The sequence below is a fragment of the Geotrypetes seraphini genome, chromosome 2 (genome assembly GCF_902459505.1).
Source record: "Geotrypetes seraphini chromosome 2, aGeoSer1.1, whole genome shotgun sequence".
Taxonomy (NCBI): Eukaryota; Metazoa; Chordata; class Amphibia; order Gymnophiona; family Dermophiidae; genus Geotrypetes; species Geotrypetes seraphini.
This window is the reverse complement of record NC_047085.1, coordinates 196,890,691-196,906,949: the sequence shown is the minus strand read 5'-3', so window position 1 is coordinate 196,906,949 and position 16,259 is coordinate 196,890,691. Positions and strand designations below refer to the sequence as shown.

General features: G+C 42.6%; 1 protein-coding gene across 2 annotated transcripts in view; it reads right to left on the bottom strand.

The window, feature by feature from the left end:
• GFOD1 (glucose-fructose oxidoreductase domain containing 1) overlaps positions 1–16,259 on the bottom strand; it is a 159,498-nt gene that overhangs the window by 109,847 nt on the left and 33,392 nt on the right. The window contains exon 1 of one of the 2 annotated variants that reach the window (XM_033934634.1): positions 6,145–6,302. The exons of the other annotated variant lie outside the window; for it this stretch is intronic. The gene's annotated coding sequence lies outside the window, so the exon portion shown is untranslated. Of the gene's footprint in view, positions 1–6,144; positions 6,303–16,259 lie in introns of those variants that run through there. 2 annotated transcript variants of the gene reach the window in all.

Genomic DNA, 16,259 nt, shown 5'->3' with positions numbered 1-16,259 from the left:
AGAGTTGATTGGGGTGGGGGAACACCCCTGCTGCGATCAGCTGAGCCGGCTGTGGCAAAGGACCCAAACACCAATTCTCCGAAATCAGCAGGAGGGATGTTCACTCCCTCCTGCCGCCGACCCCACCTAAAGTGCTGACACCCTCCACATCGAGCATTGGCTAGAGGAATAACCACTCCCTCCTGTCGCTGACACCCCCTCAAAGTACCAACATACCCCCATCTTGCATCGGCAGGAGGGATGCCCAATCTCTCCTGCCGCCAGACCTCCCAAACCCCCAACACCCCTCCAAGTGAAGAGTAGCAGAAGGAATGCCCACTCCCTCCTGCTGCTGACTCCCCCAAACCCCAACTCCTCCCCAAACCTCAAATTCCTACTCTGACATCTCCTCAAACCCCAATATCCCACCTTGAACCCCCCCCATATCTTTTTGAAGTAAGGCCAGCCGGAGGGATACCTACTCTCTCCGGCCAGCAGGCCACCTCTTCCAAACTGGTGGCCTTCTCCTTCCTGGTGCATCCTGGGATGCACCAGTGAGGAGCCTAAGGCCCTGACTGGCCCCCTCAAGGAGCTTTTATCTAAAAATTCCGATTGGCTGCCACTATTCCCTTGCGGGAGTCAGGGGTTCGGGAGGGCTGGCGGCAGAAGGAAGTAGGCATCCCTCCTGCCAATGCACAATGGGAGGGAGAGAGTCAGTGCTTTGGGGGGGGGGGGTCAGTGGCAGGAGAGAGTATGCATCCCTTCTGCTGATTTCAGAGGTGGATGTTGAGGGGGTCCTCTACTGCAGATGACTCAGCTGATTGTGGCAGAGGTATTTCCCCCAATCAGCTGAGCTGGCAGGACTCTCCGAAGCCGCAGTTTCGGGGAGTACTGCTGGCTCAGTTGATCACGGATTCTCTTGCCGATTGACACCTACTGCTGCCTACAATCGGGACCCCCCCGTTTGTAGAATCAACCCTTTAACGTTCAAGAGATGGTCAATGCTCGAAAGAGCTTACAATCTAATTAAGACAGACACACAGGACAAAAGGTGAATCTATGCATACTGCGTAGATAGGGATTTACAAGGGGACTGATAAAGTGGAAAGAGATGAAGACTATAGAGCAGTGTTGTCAAACTCACATAAGGGGCCGAAATCTAAAACATAGGCTAAGTCGCGGGCCAAATTTTTTATTAAGATACTTAGGGGTCCTTTAATTAAAGTACGCTAACCGATTTAGCGTGCGCTAAATGCACACTTTAATAAAAGGACCCATTAGTCTTAGTAGAAGTATAGGGTTACAACCTCTCCAACCCCATGCCAGCTCTGTGGATATCCTAAAAACCTGATTGGCTGGGGATCTGCCAGGACAGGTTTGTGATCCTAGCATGTGATGCAGGCTGCTGCTTCTGAGCCACCTATCTACCAGAGCAAGTTCAATCCTTGAGGGCCATCAACAGGCCACATTTTCAGGATAACCCTAATGAATATACATGAGGGAGGTTTGTACACGCCAGCTTTCTAAATATTGTGCACAGCAGCTCATAGAATTTTTAGGACTCAGGGACAAGGCATCCCCAAAAAGCTTGCAATCTAAACATTACCCGAAGCTATCAAGATAACGTGACTTGCCTTAAGGCTCGAGAACCGTCAACAGAGAGAAATTGCATCTGGAGCCTGGATCATCGCAGGGGAGATTAGGGCTTTTGCCAAGAGCATTGCACTTTAAATAGTGCTCTGGAGAGATATTAGAGTTGAACAGTACTTGGAAGGCACTTTGTATCAGAGCTCTTTATTGTACAGCATGACAAAGAAAATACAAACAGAAGAGTAATGTAATGCAACTAATACATGAGTACCACAAGCTACTACTACTACTATTTAATAGATGGTACCTGTTCTGAAGAGCTTACAATCTAAATGGACAGACAGGCAGGTCATATAGAGGTTGGGAAGTTTCTTGCAGACAGAATGACAGGATTGACAAAGGTCATTTTACGGTGAGTGGGAGTTAGGAGTTGAAAGCAGCCTCGAAAAAGTGGGCTTTTAGCTTGGGATTTGAATAGGCAAAATTATTTTTTAAGTGTTGATTAGTTCAACTCATAAATAAACAAACATCTGATTCAATGTAAATATACGCTGGAGTTCTAACCTATCTTACATGTATCTGATCATTTAAATACAAACCAATTTGTCATTTTATAACACAAAATTGCTCTCATTTACTGAAACTATTCATCTGAACAAGAAAAAATTCATTGGAAATATTTTCATGCCACACATAATACAGACACATTTCTCTATCTCCCAAAAAACAATCACATTTTTTTTGCAAAGTGCCCCCAGCACTGAACATAAGAATATAAGAATTGCCGCTGCTGGGTCAGACCAGTGATCCATCGTGCCCAGCAGTCCGCTCACGCGGCGGCCCTTTGGTCAAATATCAGTGTCCCAACTAAGACTAGCTTTACCTGCGTACGTTCTGGAGGGTGTTTTCCCCTATAACAGACTCCGGAAGAGCGTTCCAGTTTTCTACCACTCTCTGGGTGAAGAAGAACTTCCTTACGTTTGTACAGAATCTATCCCCTTTTAACTTTAGAGAGTTCCCTCTCGTTCTCTCTACCTTGGAGAGGGTGAACAACCTGTCTTTATCTACTAAGTCTATTCCTTTCAGTATGTTGAACGTTTCGATCATGTCCCCTCTGTCTCCTCTTTTCAAGGGAGAAGAGGCCCAGATTCTCTAATCTCTCACTGTACGGCAACTCCTCCAGCCCCTTAACCATTTTAGTCGCTCTTCTCTGGACCCTTCTGAGTAGTACCGTGTCCTTCTTCATGTACGGCAACCAGTGCTGGACGCAGTATTCCAGGTGAAGGTGTACCATGGCCCAGTACAGCGGCATTATAACCCTCTCTTATAACCAGTATAGCGGCATGATCCCCTTCTTAATCATTCCTAGCATTCTGTTCATCCTTTTTGCTGCCACCACACATTCCGCGGACGGCTTCATTGATTTGTCGACCAGAACTCTTTCCTGGGAGGTCTCTCCGAGTACTGCACCTGACATCCTGTATTCGTGTATAAGATTTTTGTTACCGACATTCATCACCTTACACTTATCCATGTTAAACTTCATTTGCCATGTCGCAGCCCATTTCTCGAGCATGTTTATGTCACGTTGCAGGTCTTCATATTCCTCCTGCGTCTTCACTGAGTTAGCTCATTCTGGTATTAACACTGATTCCCTGGTTTTGAGCACATCGCTCTAAACCAGTAGTCCCACTCCTTCTTCCTAACACAGTCAATAAATATGCGTACCATTAGTTGAATTTTTACGTTTATTACAAGCACCAGTCTTGAACCAAGAATAGCATTCCCACAAACTGGGCTATCCATTCAGTTCGTGTGGAGCTGTTCACGACAACAGATAATCAAGCCATGCTGTGTTTTTATTTGAATCACAATGCTGCCTTTGATCCAGATATGAATTTTCTACTAAAAGCAGCTATTGGTTTAAAATTAAGAAACACAGCCACAAATATTATGAGTCACCGCAGAGCAAAGCGGTCCTTATCTCCCTGGACACATTATGGCTGTACTGCATTATTAACAGGCTGCTTAAGCTATGGAGCTAAAACGCATCAGTGCTTTCTCAAGATAAGCAAATTAAAGTTATTTCAAAATACATCTATAAATAGCAAATAAAACATTTTCTGTGCTGAATGGTGTGGCACACTAAGAGAGGACCAGGAAGGGCTTGGAATGGTTCATAGGAAAACCATAGCAAAAAGAAGCTACAGAATCAATAACTTCAACAAAGGAATCAATTAAAAAGATACAGCTCTAACAGTGCTCAAATGTTCAGGGAGCATGGAGTGAAGAAGCTAATGGTTAAAGCCCTGGGCTGAGACCAAGGGGAGTCAGGTTCAAATCTCACTGCAGTTCCTGATCATCTTCAGCATGACACTTAACCCTCCATTGCCTGGGCATACAGGAAAATACCTGAATGTAACTGATTAAAAAATATGTAAACTATATCTAGCTTGTGAAGGGCCATTACAGACTGCTTAGCTAGGGCCTAATTTATTCAGGCTTTTCTTAATTAGAGAAAGGTACGGGGACAAATTTTTCCTCGTCCCCACAGGAACTCATTTTCCTGTCCCGGCGAGTTCATTTACTGTCCCTGCCTCATTCCTACAACCTCTGGCCCCATCTGCACAAGCCTCAAACACTTTAAAATCATAAGTGTTCGAGGCATGTGTAGTTAATACAGAGCTTACAGGAATGGGGCAGGGACAGGGACAAAACTCGTGGGGACGGGACGGGGAAATTGAGTTCCTGTGGGGACAGGGAAAAATTTGTCTCCATGTCATTCTCTAATCTGAATGAATGAGCTCTGATTCTATAGTGGATGTTAGGGGTAGGGTGCAACCAGACAATTACCCTGGGACTCCACCCCCCAAAGCCTCCCTGTAGCTGAAGGAGACCCAAGTTGCTGGTCGGCTTTGGGATCTCTTCCAAATTTCTGCTCTAGCCTCCAGCATAAGAACATAAGAACATAAGAAGTTGCCTCCGCTGAGGCAGACCAGAGGTCCATCTCGCCCAGCGGTCCGCTCCCGCGGCGGCCCATCAGTGGTCTCTGACTAATTTTACAAATTACCTCTAATCCTATCCCTATAACCTTACCTCTACTCTTATCTGTACCCCTCAATCCCTTTGTCCTCCAGGTACCTGTCCAGACCTTCTTTGAAGCCCTGTAGCGTGCTTCTGCTTATCACATCCTCCGGTAGCGCGTTCCATGTATCCACCACCCTCTAGGTGAAAAAGAACTTTCTGGCATTTGTTCTAAACCTTTCCCCTCTCAATTTCTCTGAGTGCCCCCTTGTACTTGTGGTTTCCCATAGTTTGAAAAATCTGTCCCTGTGCACTTTTTCTATGCCCTTCATGATCTTGAAGGTTTCTATCATGTCTCCTCTAAGTCGTCGCTTTTCCAGCGAGAAAAGCCCCAGCTTTTTCAGTCTGTCAGTATATGAGAGGTCCCCCATACCCTTTATTAGCTTAGTTGCTCTTCTCTGGACTCTCTCAAGTACCGCCATGTCCTTCTTGAGGTACGGCGACCAGTACTGGACACAGTACTCCAGGTGTGGGCGCACCATTGCACGATACAGTGGCAGGATGACTTCCTTCGTCCTGGTCATGATACCTTTCTTAATGATACCCAACATTCTGTTCGCTTTCCTTGAGGCTGTGGCGCACTGCGCCGACGCCTTCAATGTTGTGTCTACCATCACTCCCAGGTCTCTTTCAAGGTTGCTCACCCCTAGCGGTGATCCCCCCATCATGTAAGTGAACATTGGGTTCTTTTTCCCAACATGCATGACCTTGCATTTCCCTATGTTGAAGCTCATTTGCCACTTTTTGGCCCACTCAAAGTCCAGTAATCATCCCCCCAAAATTCAAATGATACAGCATGAAAACAGGAAGGGATATGCCCACAGAACTCCTTGTTAAGTTGCCGTCTGAAGACAAAGACTCATTAAGAAGAAGCACACATGCCTGATCAGTTATAGAGAAGTTTCCAAGAGGAAAACCTTCTCAGCTCAAAACAGAAAGGACTGAGGAGAGATATGACACAGATACATAAAATATGAGAAGAATATAAAGAGGGTGCTATTATCCATTGTGTCTCATAATTCAAGAACCAATGAAAGCAGCAAACCAGGCAGCAGATTGAAAATAAACAAAAGATAGCAGCTCTTCACAATGTGTACAGTTAATCTGTGGAAGTCACTGGGTGGGATGCTATGGAGGTAAGTATTATAACCTCATTCACAAAAGGCTTAGACAAGTTCATAGACAACTGATCTGTCGCAGTTTGACAAAACAGACTGGGCTGGTCCTAGTGGCTGAGATAGTAAGACTGTGCTTTGCAATATGGGAGATCCATGTTTAGCTAACTTCTGTTCATTAGGGCCAGTCCAAAATGGGCATGCAACAGAGAAGGCAGCTCATATCACCGAGAGTCCCTCATGGGGGTCTATGGAAAGGGAACATCTGAGACCAAGAAGAAAGGGAAGGGAAGGAAGCAAGAAGAGGGGTCAAAAAGAGACATTATGGGATGTCCCCTAGGATTAGTATATACATTGTCAAGGATATACCGCATACCTGAACAAGTGCCTGCAGTTTGTCACTGTCAACGCCAGTGGAACTTCAGTCTGGCTTCTCTTACTTGCGTTTTTTTATGTAGCAGCTCATAACTAGCTGGAGGTGCTATTATCATATTCCCAAGCAGCTCTATTTACAGAACATACAGAAGAAGGACACCAGTGATTTGCCTGCCAGACTGAAGCAAGGGTCAGTCACATGAACAAGTAAACTGACGGCCTGCTAGAAGTAGCAAGCCCCATGCCAGTGCCAGTGATTCATGCATGGATAAATGAAGTCATCTTAAAGAAGCTTATTTTCTGCTTGCTAAAAGGAAAGTGCCAGGAGAATTTTCAACCCAGTCTTTGGACACATCCTGCCACTTGGAGTTTATAAAATTCCCATAACAAATATGTATGAGACATATTTATTTATTTATTACGTTTATATTCTGCACTATCACAAAATTTCTAGGCAGATTACAAATTAATACTCACAATAGTAAAAAAGTAAATAATAATACTACAAATATAAGACACAATCTCTTCCATACACATTGAACACGTGATTTGGTTATTACTTCCTTACAAGTGTACAACTGTACTAGAGCTTCCTCACTGGTTATAATATGCATCTCTAAATAAAATGTTTCAATAAAACCTTAAAATTTTTCAAATCAGTAGTAACCAGCATTTGTTCTGGCAGCATTTTCCATCACAAAGGGCCACTTATATAGAAAACTTAATTCCTATATTCTTCCAGATTACAAGAGGGAGCATCAAATATATTATTGTTAGCTGAATGAAGGGCTCTAATTGGCTGATGAATATGCAACGTTGCTGCGAGCATTGGCAACAGCTTACCAATCAGAGCTTTAAAAATGAGAAACAATATTTTATAATGAATGCGATGTTCAATCGGTAGCCAATGTAAAGCCACTAGAGTCGGCATAATGTGATTTATATGCACTGCCTCCAATATATGTAATCTATGCTTTATTTATCATACAAGACCACCCATCAAATATCTGATGTGTTTGCAGAATTTTACAGGATAAAACACAATTCAAATACATAAGATAGAATGCACATTCATTACAGATATTCTTGAAAATCCAACTGGCTTGGTATATCCTCAGGATTGAGTTGAGAACTGTTACTACAATATCCTCCAAGTGGTCGGTGCTAGCTCAAAATGAATCAAGGTGATTTTTTTTTATTTTTCTACTTGCCTTTCAATAAAATTGATTGAACATAAAAGCACGGGCATGAAAGACTATCAATATCCGAGAAGAGGGAGATTTCTGAGGGGTAAAATTATGCCAAGAGAAGTAGTACTCTCCATCTGTGGAAGTGAGGATCAAATGTCTTAGGAGAAAGTTTAAGGAATGAATCAGGAATATTAAACTGGGAAAGCTGGAATGAAAGGGAGGAAATAAAGTTATCATGTGGAAATAAAGTCAATAAAAAGTGATAGGAGATTTTTCTTAAGTATTTTCACTATGTGCTGCCTTCCATAGTCACTCCTTGGTCAAAAGCAAAAAAGGACTGTGGAAATAATGTTCATGATGCAGAATTTTATTGCAACAATAGAAAGTGACACAACGGAATTAACAAATGTATGGAAAAATAAGGACCCAACAGGGTCCATGTTTCGACTAAACCATCTTCTTCAGGGGCCTAAAAATTAGTGGGAACATGAACTTAAGGATATATTTATAGAAAATGAAGGGGGCCCTCAAGGTGCGGTAGGCGGTTGACGCACAGAATACCGCGCGTTCAACCGCCTGCCACGCTAGTCGCTAACGCCTCCATTGACAAGGCGTTAGTTTTTTGGCTTGCCGCAGGGGTTAGTGCGTGATGAAATGTCCGACGCGCTAACCCGCATAGCGCACCTTGGACAAAGGAGCCCTAAGAGTGCTAAAAGAGTGTTAATGTAGAATAGTGCTCAAAAGTACCATATACTAACAGAAAAATAGTGTAACAGTATATGGCGGTGTTCCCTGCATGTTGGCTCTTAATTTGTACACTAAGGGCTGGAATCTCAAAACTTATCATGCCTTTAACAATGGCCACTAAACCTGTTCCAGCCGGTTTAGCGTGCCAGTATTTTACCGCCCAATTATCAGAACTGTTCACCGTGGTCTTTTCCGAGCTTCCTATCAGCCTCCAACTCTGCCATGTAAATGTAGTACAACCAGGTCATTACAATTAAAATAGTAGTTAAATGGGCTCATTAATATTTAAACAAGTATTCTCTATCATCTCCGAGTTATTCTTTAAGCGAAGTGCTGGCTTTTAACAACTAAAAATTACCGGGATGACGGTACTGTGAAAAGCGCAATTCAAGCACATGTTTCTGGATGTGGCTCATGATAAAAATGTTTAAAAACACACTATTCACATATAATAATATAATGATGGGGGAAAAAAAATCTTGAAAGCATGCGTCTTGAGCATGTATATTAAGGGTGTATATTAAAATCATGTCTTATACATGCTTGTTCAAAGCTCCTTCCCCTCCATCCAATAGTGCTGGCATGCTTATGATTGACACAACAACGTAGCATTGCTGGTAGTTCTCTGCCTCCCCCTCACCCCCCCATGCCTCTTTCCGTGGACTATTCTGCGCATATGCTGATCGCTATCACCAGCGGCTGATCTCTTGTAAATTTGGCAACCCGCCGTGAACCTCATTGTATTTGCATTTGGTGGTGATTTCTTTCTGTTTATTCCCCCAACAAATTATACACTACCTAGTATAGGGTTTGCCTCAAGGATCTTTTTTGAGAGGAATTCTTTCTTTTCTTATCTTCTTGATGTAAATTCTGTTGACTCTTAGCCAGGTTTTTCTACCTTCCTCATCTTCATCTGATTTCCTCCACTTTCTTTTGAGTTTTCTTTTCTCTCTTTTTAGTTTCATGATTTCATCTGAGGGGATGAGCCCATCTTTCCTTTCCTTTTGTTTTTTGTTTTTTATTTTATTTTAATGGGGCTACCTCCTCCAGACTATAGTTCAGTGCCTTGTCCCAGAGTCTTACTCTTTCTGCAAGGTCTATGATCTCCGTTTTCACTTTTCTGAGGTGTGTCTCCAAACTGTTTATGAATTTGATGCTGGCTATGAATCCTCTTCACTACTTGTGTGAAATACTAGAATATATATGTACAGTTTTCAAATGTGTGTGAAAATTACAAAGCACAATGGCCTTCCCTTTGAAAGCTACCTAGAGAAAAGATCGCCAGAGATTTCTGCACTTGCTTTTTCTGCTGCTTTTTCCCTGCTGTACAATTTGCACAGTTTTGAAAATGGACAACTATAGAGACTTGCCTCCTTTGTTCCCCCTCCAACCTCAGTTCACTTGCTTTTTCTACAACTAAGAGTGCATTTCTGTTACCTAGGGAAAGAATGGGCAATTTTTCAGATAGTCAATTTACTCAGGTCAGCAGCTTTTAGAAATTGTTCTCTGCATCATTAAACAACTTGTTTTAAAGGAGTTTATTCATTTTACCAAACACATATTCACATTTCATAATGGTTTCAATCTTAACAGAATTTTTACACTGCTGTGAATAAAATAAAAAAAAACTAAGGGGCATTTTTACTAAGCTGCAGTAAGCACAGGGCTGGATTAACACTATATTAGGTCCTACACAAACATGTATTTGTGGGCCCCCCTACCAAGATTTCCTCTTCCTCCTCTCCCTGATTCAGTGGCATAGCCACTGGGGGGATCTTGGGGATCCTGGTTCCCCTATGTTAGGCTACGGCCCCCTCCAACACTGTGGTAGCCAGTACATAGTCGACGGAGGTGCTCAAGTCCCTTCAGCTGAAAAGTTTCCCTTCCATTGTCCAGTCTGCACTACCTGAGCAGCTGGAAGTTGGCAGTGTGCTCTGGCACCTGATGCCACTTCCATGCCTGCTCAGTTCACATATTTAAACTGAGCGTGTGCAGAAGTGCTGGTGTCAGAGGCTGGAGCAGCCTGCTGACTTCTGCTGCTCAGGCAGCGTGGGCTGGGCTCCAGCAAGGAAACTCTTCAGCTGGTGGGGCTTGAGCAACCCTGCCAGCAAAGGTATGATGGGTGGCAGCAGCAACAGAGGTACCAGGGGGTGCAGCAATGGCAACAGTGGGGGAGGAAGGAATGCTCTGAGAAAGAATGCTTGGTCCCCCAGGACCCCCCCCCCCAATCAACTTCTGGCTATGCTACTGCCCTAATTCACTTCTTTTTTCACCCTTGCCCGTCCCCCAACATTTCACTTTTCCAGAAGTAGCAGGGGATGTACAGAGCCTATCTGTAGCATGGTGGCAGTACACTTCTCCCTCCGTATTCGCTGTGATAGGGGATTAACAGAACCGCAAATAACTTTTTTATATGTAATTTGCTGTTTTCTATTAAAAACCATTGTGAATATGGTGAATCCATGAATAACATGGTGGGAGACCTGGCCTGTTTCTGAAGGACAGGCAAAACACGGTGAACAAAGTGCTGGGAATCAGTGATTTTCTCTGTAAACGCTTGGAATCAGCGATTTCTTTATGCACGTTGATGTAATTCGGGAGGGGGAGGAGCCAGCAAGCTAAAAACTGTGAATAATCGAAACCGCGAATACGGAGGGAGAAGTGTAATACTTTGTGAGTGAGCAGGAGGACCCTGCAAGCACATCCCTCAAATGGAAAGGTTTAATGGTTAGCTGGGGAGTTGCCAAGTTACCTAGTTTCAAGAAGGCGATTCTACACTAGGCCAGGATTTCTGCAACCCTGTCTTGATATATTATGGGACATGAAGCACTAATTTAATTTGGTAGTATTAGGGACTATAAATAATACACTGGATTGGGATATAAGTTCAGCTGTTGGATTGTCCAAAAAGTCTCTTTCCTGTAGCTGGGTAACTTTGAAACTGCAGCACTGAACCAAAAACCAAAAAAATTATGCAAGTCATCTTCACCCTTCATTGCCTCTGGTACAAACTAAAGGTGCCAAAGGACAATGTAATTGAGGTACATACGAGTATTAGTAAAGTTTTATATGTGAGAAAAGCTTCACAAATGGAAGCAGCAAACTAAAAAAACATTTTCTTTCTTTAATGTTTGTGAAAGGATATAGACCTAGAAAAGGCAGAATTAGGACAGTATTTAAGTTCCCCAGGCTGAAAACTTCTCTTCATTTAGGCTCCCTTGTATCAAGCCGCATTAGGGTTTTTTATCGCTGTCCGCTGAGGTAAAAGCTCTGATGCTCATAGAATTCCTATGAGCATCGGAGCTTTTACAACAGCGGCCAGTGATAAAAAAAAACCCTAAGGCGGTTTGATAAAAGGAGGTCTTAATTTGCATACAGGAATATTTCTGGCAATAGATTTTCAAAGAGAAAATTTTCAAAGAAGCTCAGTCCACATTTTGAAAAGGACACTCTCTATCAGAGGTTCTCAAAATGCAGTATGTGTACCCCAGGGGGTACGTGCACCATTGTCAGGGGGTAAGCGGCACAGGCGCTGTATGTCTCCCAACTTCCTTCTGCCAGCGCGTATTTTCCACCTTCCTCATCTTCTCTCCCAAGCCTCCCTCCCACCCCTGGGACCAGCAGCGGCAGCTCAATGTGTGCTTTTAACTTCTCCACACAGCTCCTGCTAGCGTTAGTTTAGCCCAAATTCCATCAGGCAGCCTCAGTCCGCCTCTGATGAAAGAGGAAGTTGCATCATCGGAGGCGGGACAGCCTAGCAAAGGCCCCGAGGCTGCCTAATGGAACCGTGGCTAAACTAACATTAGCGGCAGCTGTGTGGGAAAGTTAAAAGCACTCAATGAGCTGCCACTAGGGAGAGGAGAGGTACTGCTAAGCCGTCGATTCCATCAGGCAGCCTTGGGCCTTTGCTAGGCTGGCCCGTCTCTGATGATGCAACTTCCTCTTTTGTCGGAGACGGGCCAATCCAGCAAAGTATCGTTGGAGGTGGGCTGGCCTAGCAAAGGCCCCAAGGCTGCCTGATGGAACTGCAGCTAAACTAACGCTAGTGGCAGCTGTGTGGGGAAGTTAAAAGCACACATTGAGCTGCCGCTAGGAAGAGAAGAGGTACTCTTGCACAGGGAGAAGAGGTACTGCTGGACATGGGCAAGGACCATGGGAAGGGAGAAGGAGTACTACTGGATATGAGGAGAGGGAGAGGTATTGCTGGACATGGGGGCATGTTTGGGGGCATACAGTAAGCTATGACATGCCCAGCACTAATTGGTTAGTGCAGCTACATCACCACAAGCTAATCGATTAGCATGTTGTTATCGTGGAAGCCCTTACCACCTAGAAAATAGGTGTCAGCAAGGTCTGCTCCTGTGCAAATGGCCATGCACTAATTGGGAAATTGAAAATTGGAGCATTTTACAGCCACTTTAAAAGTGGCCTCAGCTTGTAGCTTTGAAAAAAAAAAAAAAGTCCCCCTTAGTATTATTTTCAATCAGCAGAAAAGAAATTTATTTTACATTGCTCGTTCTGAAATCACATAGCACTAATACCTAAATCTAATTAGGCAAAAAATCTCAGAAAAAAGCTTTATTTTGACACAAAATGAGGAACCAAAATGTACTGTATATTGTACATCTACTATATATTTTTTCTTAGAATATTATTTTAAAAACTCTTTTGAAAAAGTGTTCAAAAATAACATTCCATTCCCTCCCCAAAAATCTAATCTAATCTAATCTAAATCTTGGGTTTATATACCGCATCATCTCCGCAGATGGAGCTCGACACGGTTTACATGGTTAGGGAAGGAACGGAACTCCAGTGGAATTATATAAGTATGAGAGAAGAGAGGTTGGTGTGAGAGTGCCAGGAGCGGGACGGGGTTACGTTCTGGAGAAGAGCCAGGTCTTCAGATGCTTACGGAATGGTAGAAGGGGGCTCAAATTGCGGAGAGGGGAAGGGAGACTGTTCCAGAGCTGAGTGATTCTGAAAGGGAGGGAAGAGCCAAGTTTACCAACAAGGGAGATGCCTTTTAAGGAGGGGTAGGATAGTTTTAATTTTTGAGTGGATCTAGTGGAGGTTGGATTTGAGGAATTCCAGGATAGAGGGATAAAAGGAGGAAGGATACCGTGGAGGATCTTGAAGGTTAGGCAGGCACATTTAAAGTAGACCCTGGAAATAACGGGAAGCCAGTGGAGTTTGGATAGGAGCGGTGTGACATGGTCAAATGTACCAGTATATCTTTTTTCTTGGACGTGGATGGAAAATATGGCCACTACAGTACACTGTACTATAGAGAGATCTGCTCTGTTCATCTCACTGGCTTCCAAAACTTTTTGGAAAGAGAGCTTATCACTGGAAAACTATTTAGATCAATAGGGGACAACTTTATAAAAATGCGTTAAAAAGTTAGGAGCCAAAATGTCAGACATTAAGCACAAATTCTATAACAGGATCTGGATGCCCAGATTCTGCTATAGAATACTACCGGCAGCATAAGTCAGCATTTATGCGTCAACATTTAAGCGTATCTACTTGCACCTTTCTATGGCGTAAGTCCATACACCTAAATGCCGCACTTTGACACATAAATGACACTTCTATAATATGGGTGCTTAGTTCTAGAACCCACACGAACAACCCCTTACAATTGTGCACTATACAAACTGCACACTAAGGGCTCCTTTCACAAAGGCGCGCTAGCGGTTTAACGCGCGTCATACCGCATGCTAAACCTCCGGTTGCGCTAGCTGCTACCGTCTCCTCTTGAGCAGGCGGTAGTTTTTAGGCCAGCGCGGGGGTTAGTGCGTGATGAAAATTCACGCGCGTTAACCCCGCTAGCACAGCTTAATAAAAGGAGCCCTAAGATTACAGAATACCACCCAGCGCTCAACTAGCACTTACATGCGTGAATAGTACAGAATAAGTAATCTATCTTCTTCTATCTTTCTTCTATATATATATAAAATCGGAGGTATGTATGTGTGTATGTATGTATGTGTGTGTGTGTGTATGTGCCGTGATCACGCAAAAACGGCTTGACCGATTTGAACGATACTTGGTATGCTGATCCCTCACTACCTGGGATGATATGTTCTGGGGGTCTCGCGGCCCACCTGCACACGTGGGCGGAGCTACAAACAGAAAATCACATTTCACCCATTCATGTCAATGGAAAAAATGTAAAAAGCTGCCATTCTCACAGTAATTCAAAAACGGCTTGACCGATTTGAACAAAACTTGGTATGCAGATCCCTCACTACCTGGGGTGATATGTTCTGGGGGTCTCGCGGACCACCTGCACACATGGGTGGAGCTACAAACAGAAAATCAGATTTCACCCATTCATGTCAATGGAAAAAATGTAAACAGCTGCCATTCTCACAGTAATTCCAACTATAAAACACTTTCTATGACACTATAACCACTAGGGACATCGTTTCTATTCTACCACGGACACCATACATATAGAGTTTGTATGTTCTAACTGTGTTTGTAACTGTTTCCTTCATGCACCCCAGTTCATAATGTTATTACATGACATGAGTACTCACATATCCTGAACTAGGAACACAGGTTCCATTCTGAACCGGGAACAAACTGCATGGAGTTTCTTTTCAACCTGAGTTTCCACATATTGAGTTGTTTAAATCAATACTGAAACTTTTGGATGCCACTTATTCCAACAGATCTTCCTTTTCACTTTAAGAGATTGCAAATTCCAGTGAGACTTGCATTCTCTATCACAATCAACAAATCACAGGGACAGACTATTACATACTGTGGAGTGGATTTAAGATCCCCCTGTTTTTCCCATGGACAACTCTATGTTGCTTGATCAAGGGTGGGTTCACCCAAGAATGTATATGTTCTTGCTCCTGGAGGTGAAACTAAAATTGTTGTTTATAATCAAGTTTTGTGTTAGTTGTATTGTATTCATTTTGTCAAATATTTCACATTATAATTTGATTATTGTACTTTTTATAAAGCTGTAAAAAATAATTTCATTCACCACTATAAAGTATCTTTATTTCAATCCATTTACTGTGTTAGTGCTATAATTAAATACCCGTGCAACGCCGGGGCATCAGCTAGTAATATTCTATAACTGGTGCCTAACTTTAGGCGACCTGTTATATAATGAGGAGGTTAATGTTTTCACTAAAATGAATTAACCAGTTAACCTTCATTAATGTACATCAACATGTGTTAATTTGAGTTAAGAACACAATTAATAAATAAGCTCCACTCAGAAGCATGGAGCATACATTATTTAATAGGCATCTTGCATTAATGTACATTAGTATGGATTATTGGTGTTAACCAGTTATCACACATTAGTAAATACCTCCATAAGATGTGAGCAGTCTTGTGTTAAATCTAAGGGACCCCTCAAAACATGGCTTTTGATAGCAAACTGTTCCAACTAGGTAGATTCCAGATTGTCTTTTGCCAGGCCTCTACAGTGCTGCTCAGGACATTTTCTGAGCAAGGCAGGTCAGTTTCCCACGGTGGATCGTTTTCTCTATCTCTTATTGCAATTTCACTTATAAAAGACAGAAATACAGTATAATACTTCTTCTGATTTGTCTTGCGTGGGTGGTTCATGTAAATTTGTTTTATGTTTAGAAATGGAATCTGTTTCTCTTTATTTCTATATTTTGATACATATTGGTGAATTTATTTTATTTTTTTAAATTCTTTATTAATTTTAAAAACTTCAGTGGAGCAATGCAACAAATGTAACATATAATAAATAATACAATAAAAGCACATTCAACTTACACATGTTCTTAATCAACCATTTTCACTACCCACCCACCCAATGATTATTCAATAAAACACAAAAATATAGATCACAGCAAAGAACCATACCTTATTCTAATTGATGATATCTTCCCATCCATTCATCCATCCCCAAATGTAAGTACCCTAAAACAAAACTAAGACAAAAATAATCCCCCCCCCCACCTTTCCCTGGATAGGTACCTAAATAAACAAAAAACTGACTCACATCAATAATCAATTATAAAGAGGTGACAAGATGTCAATAGGCCCCATATCAATTTAAATATATTACCATGTCCCAAATTATCAGCGTTCATTTTTTCAAATCTATAACTGGAGCAAAGACTTGCCCACCAGAACGAAAAATGTAATCGATCATAGTTCTTCCAGTTTCGGGTGA